General features: G+C 40.4%; 1 protein-coding gene across 2 annotated transcripts in view; it reads left to right on the top strand.

Moving 5' to 3' along the window:
* Positions 1-17106, top strand: part of THRB (thyroid hormone receptor beta) — a 183832-nt gene that overhangs the window by 97436 nt on the left and 69290 nt on the right. The gene's annotated exons all lie outside the window — the stretch shown is intronic.

The raw sequence follows: 17106 nt of genomic DNA, 5'->3' as shown, positions 1-17106 counted from the left end.
GCAGTCCTCCTGATAATATACGGGTTTTCTTTTTTAATTAATTTAATTAAAAATTAATTTTCATAATGGGGGCAGGGTTAGGATCACAATGCTGTGTCTGCCATCTTGCCTGTTTTGATACATACAGACAGACCCCACATTGTATATGTGGCTGCTTGCATACTGTATTCTAAGCTTTGGGAATCCTCTTACTTGACAGCCTCTAACCTAAAGAATTGAGCCCATAGATTTTCTTCACTTTCAAGCAATAAGATGAAAACAACTGTCCAAGCTAAGCATAACATTGGTAAGTGAGGGTTTTAAGCTTACTAGTATAGCCAAGGAACAGAAGATATTTCTATATTATTTTACAAAAGAAATGTGCAAAATCAGGAATTGCAATTCAGGCTGCTGATAGACATTTGAAGTAGTGTAGTGTTTAGGCTTGTCTATGTATGTAGATGTGTCTGTTTTAGAGACAGAGTGTCTGTCTCTATCCAAAATATTCCAAAAATATTTGCCGCCTCAATTACTTAAATTTAACCCATCTTTCTAAAACTCACTAAAAATATTACCTGTCCCATTCACAGTGAACAAATAGCATGCAAAAATAACATGCTTAGCAGTAAGAATTTTCCATTTAAAAACTATGGGATGCACAGTTTTCAGACTGGGGGTCACATCAGTTCTGAGTGGTGTGCCAGGAGCCAACCTCCAAAAAATAGGTGGGACCAGGAGAAGAACTAAAGTAGATTTCATGTTGTTTATCTAGCTATTTAATTAACATTAAATGGTTAATATAAGTACTTCCAATTTATTTACTGATTTTTCCTTTTGGCTACATCAACAATTGCTGTATTATCGCAATAAATGAACAAAATAACAACAAACATGGAAAAAATATTTTTTTAAAAAAAGACAGGAAGAAATTCAATACATAAATTATATTGGTTAGCTAAAGCTTTGAGAATGCATCGGAAAAACCCTTCAGAGAAATTTTGGTTAGCATGCCTTTCCTTCAGCTAAACATGGTTCAATGTGGTTTGTAAGCATGTCTGTAAAAGGGAGCAGTGAACTTGCTGCAGTTAAAATTAAGGAGAGATAAGAAAGTTCTAAGCACTGGAAAGTTTCTGTGGGTGCTCTCTTTTTGGAAGAGATGGGTAAGGAGCCTGCTTCTTGAAGATGAAGCAATCGAATTTGACTTTGCTCAGAGCTGTTCTTCTTGCTCCCATTTTCAGTCTACTTCCGTTCCTTTTTTTTCTATTTGTCTCCTGCTTGTAGACTCATCATTCTTTTCTCAAACCTGAGTTGGTTGCAACATAAACTGTGGAACAGCATCTGAATGGTGGAACTATGCTAACTCTGTGCTGATGAGAATGCACAGATTTTTTAAAATATGTTTTATTGGTATATTGGTATTGGTATAAAACATATGTAATACGTCGTATTATTTCAATACAGTGGTATTTATACAGTGTTGACTAGAGATTATTAACACTGTAATGTTTAGATAACTTAGACCAGCCTTTCTCAACCTTTTGACCCTGGAGGAATATTCTGAAATATTTTTCAGGGAACCCTGCACATTCAGGCTCAAAAATAGGCAAAAAGTTAAAAAATTATTATATTTGTTTCATAGATAGGCCTGTAGTACAGGCATTTACAGTGTTCTGAAACTAAACATAAAGAATGAAACTCACCTCTGTAATATTAAATTGCTCAAATTTGAAATAATTTTTTAAATAAATCGTGAGCTCCCAGGGAAGTCCTAGGGACCTCTCGCGGAGCCCTAGGGTTCTATGGAACCGTGGTTGAGAAACCCTGACTTAGACCATAAAAGGTGGGGGAGGGGGGAGAAAAGATATCATAACAGTATTAACTATGATTTGAAATGTCAATGTTAATACACATAAGATTATTTAGATTTTACATCCAAAGCTGAATTTAACATTAGCAAACAGCTGCAAATTACATCAATATATTTGTTGTACAATAAAGGTTTCTGTCTTAAGCTGAATACTTAATATTAAGGTCTCCACTGTATTATTACTTACTGTTTATACATGTTGAGGGGGAAAAAGGAGACTAGACAAACCAAAATAGCCAACAACAACTAAAAATCAGAAAAAGGAAAAGGAAAAAGAATGCACAGATCTGGAGCTGCTGCTGAAGTGGCACAAAGATACTGTGTGGAGGGGCACTCAGTCTGTAAATTTGTTAATTTATTATAATCTCTCAATCTCTAATGAACACTTCTTTTGGATGAAACCAGAACTGGGTAAAAACTGTACTGCTTAGAATTTTCATTGCTTGAGGAAGTGGGATAAGAATCAGTAACGCTTTCTTCTCTTGTCAGAAACATTTATAGAATTGTATGAGTAGGTACCTGTACAATTATAATTAAATGTTTTTCCTCCCAATGTTGCTTTCACATTCCGTTTGACATTTAAAGCAAAGTTTCTGATCATGAAACTATGCACTGGGAAATTGAAATGCAAAGAGAAATAGATATTTATCATTCAAAGAAATAGCTATTACCACAAAAGAGACTATATTTAGTGTGATAAATTTAAATTGTGACCTTTTACAATGCAAAGGTAAAATATGATGCTGTGGCATGAATGAGTTGAACAGTAATACCTAATTGCAAACTTATCATAGATAATATACAATTTTAATTGCAGAGAAAAAAGTCCAGAAATTAGTTTTTCATCCAAAATGAACAGCTGCTGATGACAATTCAAAATAGATTATCTATCCTCTCTTTTATTTTGGACTTTTATTTTGACAATTTTCTTTGAACATTTTGGTTTAGCAATACCCATTGCAAGACTGAAATGAGATTAATTTAAAAAATAAAATTAACTGTTTCTCAGAGTTTGAACAGATTCGATGAGGCCCAGCATTTGGACATAGGAAAAGTTTGTAGCATTGATTCCAGATTTTGCTCCAACTTCTATGTTAGATTTGGTATGAAACGTGACAGAGCTTCCTATGTGTAGGCAAAAAATAACAGCAGATTCATTACTTTAATGCAGCCTTTCTCAACCTTTTGACCCTGGAGGAACCCTTGAAATATTTTTCAGGCCTCGGGGAACCCCTGCACATTCAGGCTCAAAGATAGGCCAGAAGTTACAAAATTATTACATTCGTTTCGTGTGTAGTCCTGTATATAGGCATTAACAGTGTTCTTAAATTAAAAATAAAGAATGAAAGTTACCTCTTTAATGTGAAGTTGCCCGAATTTGAAATAATTTTTTAAATAAATCATGATCTCCCAGGGAACCCCTAGTGACCTCTTGTAGAACCTGAGGACTCCGCGGAACCCTTGTTGAGAAACCCTGCTTTAATGTAATAAAACTGCTGTTGGAGCTGTGGCAGGTCCCCTTATTATAGTTTAGGAGGCGCTTAAAACATGTTTACTTAGGCCTTGTAACATTGCATGCCTTTTTGAAAAGGAAGTTTGTGGACATATTGCTGCATTTATGTAATTTGGTTTTGAGAGGAAGCTTAGATTTATAATCCACTTTTAATTCAGGAGCTCCTGGTGGCATGCATACTAGTTCCTTCTCTCATTTTTTCCCACCACCACCACAACTCTGAGAAAAAATACTCCAAAGTCACCCAGTGTGTTTCCATAGCTGAGCATGGACTAGAGCCTTGGTTTCCTCCTGCTTGTAGTCTAATACTTCAACCAATACACTACACTGGATCTTTTAAGCAGAATGTCCTGTGTTTTTCACAGATATTACTGAACTTAGGTTGGTAAAAAATGGTATTTTAAAAAAGGTAAGGCAGGAAAGGAGGCAGCTTCAGATTGTTCCCAAAAGGCAACTCAGTTCTTCAGGTTCTACAGAGTACAAATATAACTAGTTGACAGTACTTTTATTCATTCTTAAAGTAGGCTGTGGAGTTCCAGTCTAATGATACATTTTTAACCATAAAGGAGTTTAGACTAAAGTGGACTAAACCACATTTTTCACTTTGTACTTATGGCCAGATAATGCCTTTCTTTCTGTAATATTTGTAGCATTGATGGCACTGAATGGATTTTATTAATTTTGTGTATTTTGATGCAAAATAATTTTAGTTTGACTACAAGATAGAAAGGAATATAAGTAGCAATGCAGTACATTTTACAGGAGGGTGGTGCACAGCACAAACAATATTCATGGCCATGTAGTCACCAGGAATCAAACTCGACTTCATGAAAACTTTGCTTTTTATTTTCAAACCAAGTGTTCTAATGTTCTACATGGTTTGTTTTTCAAATGACCAAAGGAATCGTCATATGAAGAGCTCTTTCTACTGTATGCTTCAAATCTGAATCAACTGTTAACAATAAATGTAATATAAAATAAATATATTGTGTATCTTTTGAAGCAGTTCCCACTTCCATGCAAAGATAAACATCATCCAATATTATTTATCCTTTAATAGTTTTGTAAAAGGAAACTTTGTTTGCCACTTCACTGCATGTCCACCAATATGGTAAAAATTGGCTCAAATTTCTTTTTGGGAGAGGGTTTGGGGTTTCCAAGAGAGGAGTTTTTTAAAATTCTGCAAGTTTCAAGATACCTTTTTGCCTCACAGCCCCCAAAACCTGGAGGAAAAAAAATCATACCTCATCCACTATGGGGAGCCTGGGGACTGCAAATAGCATGCTGAGGGGCATATGTGGCCAATAGACCACTGGCTTCCCACTCCTATCCTAACCTGATTTTATTTACTTCAGTGCAGCTGTAAGGGACAGTAATTTGATTCTGAAAATGCCACTGGAGAGCAAGGTTAACCCTTTTCAAGCGGTGATTCCACCAGCAAAACGTCACTGGAAGTTTTTAGCACTCCTGGGGAAAAAAAGTAGGATCAGAGGAGGATTAATTTATTCTCTACTCCTGTTCTTCATCTCTGCTTGTATAATATATTCTTCTAGACTTGTTATCTTTTTTTAAAATAAGAATTTTATTAAGTTTAAGCAAAGATGGACGTCTGGTGGGAACATGGCCAACTGAACAGCTGTGCCTACAAGCTCTGCAGGCAGATCTGATGACGCGGCTTTTTTTCTGGGCTCAGGCAGTCTTTTCCTGAAGCTCTAGAGTGATTTCATGGACAGAAAATGCTCGGAATCATCCCATTTGAACTCCTAAATGGTGCCTTGCAGCCAGAGAATCGCAAACAGTTTTAGCGCTAATCCGGTAAGAGATGCCAGGAGGCTGGGACGTTGTCATTTTCAAACTGCACTGTAGCCTTAAAGGGACACTAAGTTGAGCCACCACATTTCTTTTTCTTTTTTAATAAAACTATTATTTTCAAGATATAGTTAAGATACAAACAAAAGAGAATATAGAACAGATATAAAACAGAACTAAAGAAAAAAGAACAAACTATAAAAATGTCAGTAGAAAGAAAACAGAAAGGGTAAGTGACTTCCAACTTTCTCCAATACAGATATACATACCAATACAGATATAAATAAATTTACAAATCTAATCTCTTACAATTAATTAACCTATCTTAACATTATTTCTATTAGAGCAAACCAGTTTTGAATCTTCAGCTTTCTGTTCACTTTCCCTGGAGCTGATTGTTAGCATACTTTCTCTTGTGTCAACAACTTTTGGAAATCTTCTATTAACTCATTAACTCCTACGTTCGCCAGTTCAGGGGGTGCCATAATCCATTGCCTGTAACATGGATCTCAGGGAGACTTTCTCAGAGTTTTGTTCTGAGCTTAAGCAGATTTTCTCTGATTCCTGTCATGTTACCTTACAAGGTGTTTGGGACATTGTGGGAAATATCAGGTTTAAAATGTGTCATCTGGCTGAAGATGTTGTAGAAGAAGTTGAAGATTTTATCACTGACAGCAAGATTGATGCCTTTGATGAAATTCCAGGCAACAATTACATTCTCATCTTGAAGGGGTTAAAAGGACAGTCTGAGTTGCAAATTACAAATGGAGTTGTTTTCCTGATGGAATGTATGGGAAAGAAGAGGTTTTGCTCTGTGGGAGTGTCAGAACCAAGCTTACCTCTGACTCAGAAAGTGAAACTAGTTCTGAGTCGGAGGAAGAATTGGAGACTTACTGGGCTAGAATTGGAGAAACAAAACTCTAGCATGACTTAGCAGAGCAGGAAGAATCTACAACACTGATTGGGTGAGATCCGGAGGATTTGAATACGCCAATCAGCGTGCACCAGAGACAGGCTGAAAAGCGTGCGAAGGAAAAGGCAGCCCGATTGGCTGCAGGAGACTCCAAGCTCACCAAAGATCAGGATAAAAGAAAGCCGCACAGAGAGCGAGCTGCTGGAGACAACCGATCCTCTAAGCCTGCAGCTTCAGGAGAAGAGTCCTTACCGGTGTTGGAGTCAGCATCTGTGGCCAAAGAGGAACTAGCATTTGAGCTCCACTACGAAGATGAACTGAATCCTGCATCTGCTGCCAGCAAGGAATCAGCATCACCCATGCCCAGCAGCCTTTGCCTTGCTTCCAGCCGTGAAACTCTGCGATCTCCTCAGCAGTGTGGGCAAGCCTTGATGTTCCAGCGCCGCCATTTGCCCTCAGTCCTGCGCATCTGTGCTTCACATGCTCCATTGCGTTCATGAATTTTACACCTGTCATGTTCAGGATCTGGTTGCCAGCTTAGTCCAGGGCTTCCAGCTGAGCCCAGCCTAGTTCCAAGTCTTGCTCCAAGCCTCCAGTCCAGAGAATCCAGCCTAGTCCAGGGCTTCCAGCCAAGTCCAGCTTTGCTCCAGTTTCAAGCCTTGTCTTCAAGTCTTCTGTTCAGAGTACCCAGCCTAGTCTAGAACCCCCAGCTGAGTCTAACCTTGCTCTGAGTTTGAGTCCTGATCCAAGTCTTCAGTTCATCCCTGTCTGTTGTTTGTAGCCCTGATCCCAGATCCAGTGAGTCAGAGATTCAGCATCAGTGTTCCAGTACTGTTCCAGTTTGAGAACTGTTGCCTCCAGCCTTCGTGTTCCAGTCGGATCCAGTCGGCCCAGTTGGGTTTGCTTAACCCAGTCTAGCGTATCAAGGACTTAATTATTGTAAATAGTTAATAAAGAATATTCTTCGAGAACCTGTCTGGTGCTTAGTCTGAACAGGACAGGGAGGTTTTTTGCTGAGAAGTGTGAGTTCCTAAGGGGAGCAGTTGGGCTGTTTGATTTCTGTATGAAAAATGTTGTGTGTATTATGGAGATATGTAAATGCTTTGGTATACTTTAAAGTGGGGTAAAGAATTAAGAATGTTCATCTGGATAGATTTTAAGGCTTGTGATTCTATTTTTCTTCAATGATTTGGATTAAAATTTACTGGATTGCTTTTAAGGTTTGTTTTATTTTTAAGATTTGTAAGGTATAATAATAATTGCCTGGTTTTAGGTTTAATAGGGATAAGATTGTTATAGTATTATTAATTATAAAAGTAGACAATTTATATGTTTTTATAGTCTGATTTTTATTATAGCAGACAGAAATATATAGAATAGTGGTAGGAAAGAAATAATCAAATAATTGTTGTTTTTTGAGAGGGAAGTTGATTTGGAGGTTTATATATTTCTTTTTCTTTTAATATAAGGGGAAGGAGCAATTGTATTTACTGATTTTTATAATGTGCTAATGGAATGATTTATAGAATTAATGTGATCTTGGTTTGATATAGAGTTAGGGATTGATTATGGAAATTGCTGTATATCCTTGGTGTTGAAAGTCAGAAATCATTTCTTTATGTAACCTTTTAAAAAAAAATTCTCTTCTTGTATTTCATACTTTTTTCATTTTTTTTCTTTTTTTTCTTTTTTTTCTTTTTTGTAGTTTTTATCTTTGCTTTAAACTTAATAAAATTCTTATTAAAAAGTTTAAGCAAAAATAAAAGCTACAGAAACACAAAAAACTACAAAGAAAAAACTAAAAAAGTGTAGAAACACGAGAAAATTTTCAAAATTACAAAAAGAGATGAGTTCTGACTTTTAAAAGCAAGGATATACAACAATTTTCCATAATCAATTCCTTACTCTATATTAAATCAAAATCACATTATTTCTATAAATCATTCCATTGGCACATTATAAAAATCACTAAATACAGTTGCTCCCTCCCCTTATATTAAAAGGATGGAGATATGTATGTATGTGTGTGTGTGTTTATCTGTATGTGTGTGTGTGTGTGTGTGTGTGTATATATGTATGTATGTATGTATGTATATATATCCTATTCACCTTCCCCCCCACAATATAACATTTATTTAATTATTTCCTTCCTACTAATATGCTATACATTCCTGTCTACTATAATAAAGATCAAACTAAAAAACATATAAATTGTCTGCCATTATATTTGATAATACAACAATTTTAATAATCTTGATCATATTAAACCCAAAACCAAACATATATTATTTTTATTATAGCTTAATAATCTTAATCCAAATAATTAAAGATAAATGAAATCAGCCAAACCCTAAAAGCAATCCAGATAAATATTCTTAAACCGTTATCCCGCTTCAGAATAAACCAGAGCATTTACATATCCCCACAATATGCACAGAGCTTTTTTCTTAAAAAAATCAAACAGCCCAACTGCCCCCCTCAAAAACTCCGACTTCTCAGAGACCTCCCATACATAATAACCCCTTCTTTTCCATGGTGTTCCATCAGAAAATCAATTTCACTTGTGGATTCCAACTTGATCCCTTCAATTTCTTCTACTCATCTATCTGATCTTCATCCAGCATTTCAACAGAAGTCCCAATCTCACTTTTAGAAGAAACATTTCTGTTGCTGTTAAATTCTTCAGTTCCCTCCACAACATCCCCAACCAGATGGCACATTATAGACCTCATATTTTCCACAATGTCCTGAATGCCTTGCATAAAAACTTGACAGGAATAAAAAAGAATCTGTTTAAAATCTCAGTGAAAGTCAGAGGAAGTCTGCTTAAACTCTTCCATGTCTCAAGCAGTAGATTATGGCGCCCCCTAAGAGCTTAACCAGTTGAAAGTTGAAGATATGAAAGAATTCACTTGTGTAATGTGTTTACACAAGTGAAACTGAGATATACAGACAGTTCCCCAGGGAAAGTAGAAGCAGAAAACTGAAAGTTCAAAACAGCTGATTCAATGTGTAGGAAAATGCTAATATCTTCAATTTTAATACAACAATAATAACAGGGAAACAATTATTTACTCTCAATCCTCCTTAATATTTGGAGGGAAAACTTAAAAAGAATTTTTTAAAAAATTGATCCCAAAAATAATGATAAGCACCAAGAGAACCCACTTCTTGCTGTAGAAAGCCTCTCTTACGGTATGTGTACTTATGTCATATTCCCCGTTTCAATGTTCTGTTAACATCGTAACGTTTCACATGTCAAACCATTTTTCCGTGTATACCCGGCTTGCTCATTGCTGGTATTTTCCGTTCGTGCGCTCTGCTTTGTTTTGGAACTTTGGAATGTATGTTTGGGTTTGCACTCCTGTTCAAGGTTACTTTCCCAGGCGCGTGTAACGGATCCTAGCACCTGGGAGGGGGTGCGTGCTGACGGGTGCTTAGGGCGGGACTGAACGGAAGGCAAGGCTTTTAAGTTTGTATTTCGCGCGCTTTTGCTCATTCTCAGCTTTCTCTGTATTTGCATACTATTCCTTTAATAAATCAGTGATCTTTAAGCCCGAGCTTGTGAGACTGAGTATTTGGGATTAGGCAACCATTACATAAAGCTGAGAATCATTTATATCATTTCCGCTAGCCCCATCCAACGTTTGGGTAAAGAGGAGCGCTAGCGATGATTGAACCTCCGCTTCGCGAGAGTGAAGGGAGCGAAGAAGAGCCGGACTCGACGAAGACTCTGATAGCTCCAACTTCGAGAGCGCAAAGGGCAGCACGTCGGGAGAGGCGGGATGTCCGATTGGATGATCTATTGTTGGCAGTGCAGGGCGCCGCAGGGGGTGAACCCCAACCCGAAGTGGAAGCAGCACCGGGGAGGGGATCTCCACAGCCATCCTGGGAACCCGAAATCCCCTTATCACCGAGGGTGGTGGTGACCAATAGAGCCTTAGAAGAGCCTGTCACCCCTGCCCGCATGAAAGCAATAGAGGACAAAATGGATATGATAGTAACCCTCCTAAAGGATATCCCCAGGGGCCCGGGGTCCCTACAGGAAGACTGGGAAGAGGACCCCTCTCAGCTGGTTTTCCCAAGACAGAGGTCCCTGTCACTCAGGGGAAGAAGTAAGACTCGGGCTCCCCGACAATTGGGAGGAAGGGAGTCGAGGGCATCCAGAGATCGGCCACCACTGGGGGCTCGACGCACGTTGTTGTTTGCAGAGCCACCACAGCCGGTGGAGCCGGTAAGAACCTTCCCACCCTTTGGGGTGAAGTTTGATGGGGACCCTACCACGCTCTCCTTCTTCATTACAAATGCTAGACATTATATGGAGGATTGGGGCCAAAGTTTTCGTTCAGAACAGGGCAAGATTAATTTTATTGCCAACAAGCTGAAGGGGAGGGCAGCTGATTGGTACGTACAGCTGTGCCAAGCGGAGGCCACGGAGTTAGAGGACTTTGATGAGTTTCTGTGGTCGCTAAAACAGCACTTTGAAGACCCATTGGCTCAAGAGAGAGCGAAAAGCTCCCTGAGAAAACTTTATCAAGGAACCCTCTCTGTCGCAGACTACGCCTTGGAATTTAAAGCCCTGGCGGGAAAGGTGGAGGACTGGTCCCAGTCGACTTTGGTAGAGATGTTCAAGCAAGGGCTGGAGACGGAAATCCTCCGTTGGGCTTTGTGTAGGGACGATCCTAAAACGTTATACGGCTGGATTCAGTTGGTGGGCAGTGCGGAAAACACTCTACAAATGTATGCCCATAGCAAGAAACTGAGACAAACACGAGTCGCTAAGGGAGCTCGTGCTACTGGATATTCGAGTCGCCCTAAACCAAAACCTTGGGAGGAAGAAAGGGAACGACGATTTGCGAAAGGTCAGTGCTTGAGATGCGGGAAAGATGGGCATCGTGCCACTTCGTGCCCAAGACGCCGACCAGAGGAACGGCCCGGGAAAGCACCAGGAAAATCGCCATCCCTGCTGCGCAAGATGAAGGCTGCCTGCGCTGAACTCGACCATCCAGACCTTCCATTCGGGGAAGAGGAAGAAGAATTACAGTTCGACCAGCCGGCGGGAAAAGCCTTCCACCTGCCCTGAAGGGCGCCGTTGGGCAGGTGGAAGAAACCGGGCGCGACCACGATTCGGTGAGTGGGAACCTCCCTACAATGACTGTCAAAGTAAAATTGGGCTCTAGAACCAAAACTGTCGAAGTCTGGGCCATGCTGGACTCAGGTTGCTCTCGTTCGCTGATGCATCCTGATGTTGTAGCTGCCCTAGAACTGCCCACGTTCCCTTTGCCACGGCCCATGATCTTCACGCAATTGGATGGAACCATGGCGGGGGGGAAAGTAGTCACCCACTCTACAGGACTGGTTGCTTTACAGATGGGCACCCATTGGGAGAAATTGCCTTTTGTCATAGCTCCAGTGGGGGGGCCTTTGGTTATTTTAGGAATGCCTTGGTTCGTACAACAAAACCCTTTTATCAACTGGCTGCATAGAACTGTAACATTTGCTGATGGATTTTATAAAGTACCAGAAAAGGACTTGTTAGAGGACATGGAGGGGGGACGGGTGGCTAACACTACTGTACAAACACTTCAGCCACTAGAAGGACTGCCTAAACAATACCAGGATCTGGCTGATGTGTTTGGGGAGAAGGAAGCAGATCGCTTGCCACCTCACCGGAAAACAGACTGTGCCATTGAATTTCTCCCTAATGTAAAGTTACCTCACCCAAAAATCTATCCTATGTCTCCTAAAGAGCTAAATACACTGAGGGAATTCATTGACAAAAATCTGGCTAGGGGTTTCATTGAGCCTGCAGACTCCCCGGTGGGGGCCCCTGTTCTCTTTAGACCAAAAAAGGATGGCTCGTTGAGGCTGTGTACCGATTTCCGCGGGCTCAATGCAGTCTCAATATTAAATAAATATCCTTTGCCCCTTATCAAAGATATGTTATCACATCTGGCCAGAGGCAAAATCTTCTCAAAATTGGATTTAAGAGAAGCCTACTTTCGCATTCGCATAAGAGAAGGGGATGAGTGGAAAACAGCGTTTAACTGTCCTCTTGGGGCTTTCCAATACAAAGTCCTGCCTTTTGGTCTATCGGGGGCACCTGGGGTGTTTATGCAACTTATCAATGAGGTCTTGCACGACCACCTGTTTAAGGGAGTATTGGTGTATTTGGATGATGTATTGATTTATACTGAAACCATGTCAGAACATATTCACCTGGTGCGTCAAGTGCTTACTAAGTTGAGAAAAGCTGAGTTGTATGCTAAACTGTCCAAGTGTGCCTTCCATCAATCACAAATCGACTATCTAGGATATAGGATTTCCGCAAAGGGTATTGAAATGGACCCTGCCAAAGTTGAAGCTATTGTAGCATGGGAGCCTCCCCATACCAGGAGGCAATTACAAAGTTTCCTTGGATTCGCCAATTTCTACAGGGCATTTGCCCAAAATTTTGTGGAAATCGCCCTTCCCCTTACTGAACTGTTAAAAACTAAAGCTCAGGGGGATACGCGACGGTCTAAGAACCCAGGAGCGCTCCTTAAATGGACTCCAACTTGCCAACAGGCATTCGAGGCGCTCAAACAAATCTTCACTACCGAACCCATTTTGCAGCATCCTGACCCCACTAAGCCGTTCGTGGTACAGGTGGATGCCTCTGATTTCTCCGTCGGGGCACTACTGCTCCAGTCAGACCAGTCTGACACTTTAAAACCCTGTGCTTACCTCTCTCGCAAGTTCATGGAAACAGAGACGGTGGCATGTTTGGGAAAAAGAGGCTTTTGCTGTAAAAACCGCTTTGGAAACTTGGCGCCACTTATTAGAGGGGGCTTCAAACCCTTTTGAAGTGTGGACCGACCATAAGAACTTGGAAGCATTAAGCACCAGTCGAAAACTCAGCCCCAAACAACTTCGCTGGGCTGAATTTTTCAGTCGTTTTGATTTCACCCTCAAATTCATACCAGGCAAGAAAAACTTTTTAGCTGATGCTTTATCACGCAGACCCCAAGATGCTGGCCCAGGGCCAACGGTACAGGGGACTGTATGGACGGAAAAGCAACTGAGTTTGGCAGCTGTGACACGCAGCCAAGCGCGAGCGCAACAAACTCAGCCTCAAGCTGCTCCGCCTCCCTCCTCTTCACCGCGCTTGCCAATTCCATCAGACTTGCAACAACAGTTGCTATTCCACCTCAAAACTGATACTTGGTTGCAGGCAAACCTACACACTGTAACTTTCACTGACAACTTTGCCTGGCGAAACGATCATCTCTATGTCCCTGACGCTTTGCGAAAGACGATCCTCCAGCCTTGCCATGACGACAAGCTGGCTGGACATTTTGGATATCTTAAAACCCTTCACCTAGTTAGGTGTCAATTCTGGTGGCCAACTTTACTTAAGGACCTTAAGGCATATGTCACGGCATGCCCTGTCTGCGCGGCTACAAAGCGCAAGACTGGCAAGCCTCAAGGTCTCCTCCAACCTGTGGCAACCCTTGCCTACCCATGGCAGGACATATCCATGGACTTTATAGTCGACCTACCACCCAGTCAACGAAAAACCGTCATTTGGGTGGTAAAATATTTTTTTTCTAAACAAGCTCATTTCATCCCATGCGCCTCTATTCCCACCGCGCAACAGCTGGCACGCCTATTCCTCGTTCATGTGTACCGCCTTCACGGAATCCCCGCCAGTTTGGTGAGTGACAGAGGCACACAATTTACGTCACAATTTTGGCGGGCATTTTTGAAACTGCTTGGCACCAAACAAGCCCTCTCCACCGCATGGCATCCGGAAACAGATGGATCTACTGAAGCAGTTAATTCTACACTTGAACAATACCTACGAGCTTTTGTCAATTACCAACAGGACAACTGGGTGGACTTACTTCCATTTGCTGAACTTGCTTATAACAACGCCGTTCATCAAAGCACTGGTCATGTTTCCTTTAAACCTGTCTTCGGGCGTGAGTTTGTCCCCATACCGAACTCCCGCACCCGCAGCCACTACCAGCATCTCTCGCTGACTGGGCTGACACTCTCAAAGACTCATGGCTCAATATTCAACATGCTCTGAACCATGCCCAAACCACCTACAAACGACATGCCGATGCCAAACGCTCCCGCGAACCTACTTTTGCTGTAGGGGATAAAGTCTACTTATCCACAAAATTCATCAAATCGCCACAACCCTCGAAAAAACTTGGTCCTAAATTTGTTGGTCCTTTTCCCATTGTTGCACAAATTAACCCTGTTACTTTCAAACTTGATTTGCCCCATAACCTCAAGTGTTTACATCCTGTTTTCCATTGCAGCTTGCTCAAACCCTACCTGCAGTCGGACCGCTGGCATCCCCAACTGGCTCCACTACCTCCAATCATGATTGATGACCAACAGCACTTCGAGGTTACTGAAATCCTTGACTCCCGCCGCCAGCGTTCCACTTTGCAGTACCTCGTCCGCTGGAAACATTTCCCTCATCCTGAATGGGTTTCTGCTCCCGATGTTCGCTCACCCCGCCTTGTCGCTTGTTTCCACTCTACCTACCCAGACAAACCGGCTCCTTAGTGTTGTTCTGGGGGGGGGGGCGATATGTCATATTCCCCGTTTCAATGTTCTTTTAACATCGTAACGTTTCACATGTCAAACCATTTTTCCGTGTATACCCGGCTTGCTCATTGCTGGTATTTTCCGTTCGTGCGCTCTGCTTTGTTTTGGAACTTTGGAATGTATGTTTGGGTTTGCAATCCTATTCAAGGTTACTTTCCCAGGCGCGTGTAACGGTTGCTAGCACCTGGGAGGGGGTGCGTGCTGACGAGTGCTTAGGGCGGGACTGGATTGAAGGCAAGGCTTTTAAGTTTGTATTTGGCGCGCTTTTGCTCATTCTCAGCTTTCTCTGTATTTGCATACTATTCCTTTAATAAATCAGTGATCTTTAAGCCCGAGCTTGTGAGACTGAGTATTTGGGATTAGGCAACCATTACAACTTAAAAGAAATATAAAGTGGATGATATAGAAATGGGGTGGCCAGTCTTAGTGTCCCTTTAAGGCTACAGCGCGGCTTGGAAATGGTGACTTCCCAGCTGCTTTTACCAGTCAAGCACAAATGCTGTTTGCGATCTTCTGACAGCAAACAGCCATCTGGAGGACAGATGGGGTGATTCCAGGTGTTTTCCTTATCCAGAAAAACACTCCTGGGCTTCAGGAAAAACCTGCCTGAGCCCAAAAAAACTGCCGCATTGTCAGTTCTGCCTGCGGGCACAGCTGTTCAGTCTGCCATGTCCCTACCGGAAGTCCTCTAGATGTTTTTAACGTCTGAAAAAGCTTTGGAGCAATGTGTCAGCAGATTTCTGCTCTGGATATTACCATAGTAGGAAGTAGAGGGAGACCATTTCTAGTTTTCTTCTGCAGCTCTCTACTGCTACCTCTCAAGCTATTCCCTACCTTCTGAAGATTTGGGGAATAAGTAGGGGGTTGCAGGAAGAAAAGGAAAATGAACATCAGTGGTCTCTTGCATCATTCTGTAAATGAAAATGCTTCCCTGGATCAGAAAAAGGCCCCTTCTGTTTATAGGAGACCAGATTTCAATTCAGTCTGACCATGCAATAAAGGAAATAGTCCTCAATGTTACCAGCTTATGTTGAAACTGAAACAGGAGCGTTGTTTTCCTTTGTTTACACAGTTAATTGTGTTTTTTAAAAGCCTGTTTTTTTTGTGGGATCAGGAACTGTTTTTCAATTGCAGTGATTTATTCTTTGTGGTAATGGTTACTTTTCAGATATAAAAATATCTGCCTTTAAAGAATGCTAAGTTTATATTTCAAATCAAAACCATTAGGGTACTCCTAAAAATATACAATGCTATTTGTTAAGATTTCACTTGTTGGATGATAACAGATAGCTGACACTTATTAATCCATCTTTCCTGTCCGTAGCTTAGTGAAGAACTCTTTTTTTAAAGGTTACATTATGGTTAATAAATCTACTAATCAAGTTGTCTAAAATTTGTTATCTTACTATTTGACATTTTAGTGGCCTTTTTCCTAAACTAATTGGCAATTCAAGTTGACATGAAAATGATGATAAAAGAGCACTTACTTATCTATCAACTGCCGCAAAGAACAATGATGAAAATTCACACAGAAGATAAACTGTCCCTTATTAAAATTTAAATGAGAGCGAACATGTTCTGAACTGATATGGAAAAGTTTAGCATCAAAAATATAATTTGTTTTGAGAATTAATACACTGAAGGTTGTTAATCACCAAATATTACTTTAAGATTTTCATTATGTCAGTTCTGAAGGAATTATGTACAGTTTTGGAGGAATTATGCACAGAATGCTGACTGATAAGGCAAGGTATTTACAGCACAATTCAATTTAGTTTAAGGTTACTTAATATAAGTAATTTAGTTTAGATTACTATTATATCAGTTTAGCTTAATTTAATATTAAGTATGTTAGTATGTTTAGCATATAACATTACTAAAATTTTATCCATTGCTGGCACTAGTTCTTATCATGTAGTCCTGGGTGTATCTACCTATATAAAAGCTTAATTGAGTTCTGTAGATTCCATTTCCTGGAAACCAGATGAATTCTATGTGAAACTCCTGACAGACAAATAGAGTAAAATACAAGCTGTCACTAATTTTGTAGAATTTATGCTTTGCTAACAATAAACTAACATGGGATTTATTACTGTTTATATTAAGGGAGGAAGCCATTTCAGCATGATGGGAAGATACTATTCCAGAGAAGGAGGACAACTGAAAAAACATGTTTTTATTTTATAATATAACTCAGTGAATTTCGAGGGTTTATTAGATATTTCTGAGTGTGTTAAGCTTGCCAAATTCCAAACATGTTATTCCAAAAACGTTCATCATAGGTTTATTGATGATTTTAAAAGGTTTTGTGGTTCTTTTTTACCATTAGGTACCATGTGCAACTATAGTTCATCTTTTAGGAGAAAGTCTATCAATTTCAGACAGATAGTCACAGGCTTACTAGACAAAGAGTTTTCA

The sequence above is a fragment of the Candoia aspera genome, chromosome 4, assembly GCF_035149785.1.
Source record: "Candoia aspera isolate rCanAsp1 chromosome 4, rCanAsp1.hap2, whole genome shotgun sequence".
In the NCBI taxonomy this organism is placed as follows: Eukaryota; Metazoa; Chordata; class Lepidosauria; order Squamata; family Boidae; genus Candoia; species Candoia aspera.
This window is presented reverse-complemented; position numbering and strand designations above follow the sequence as displayed.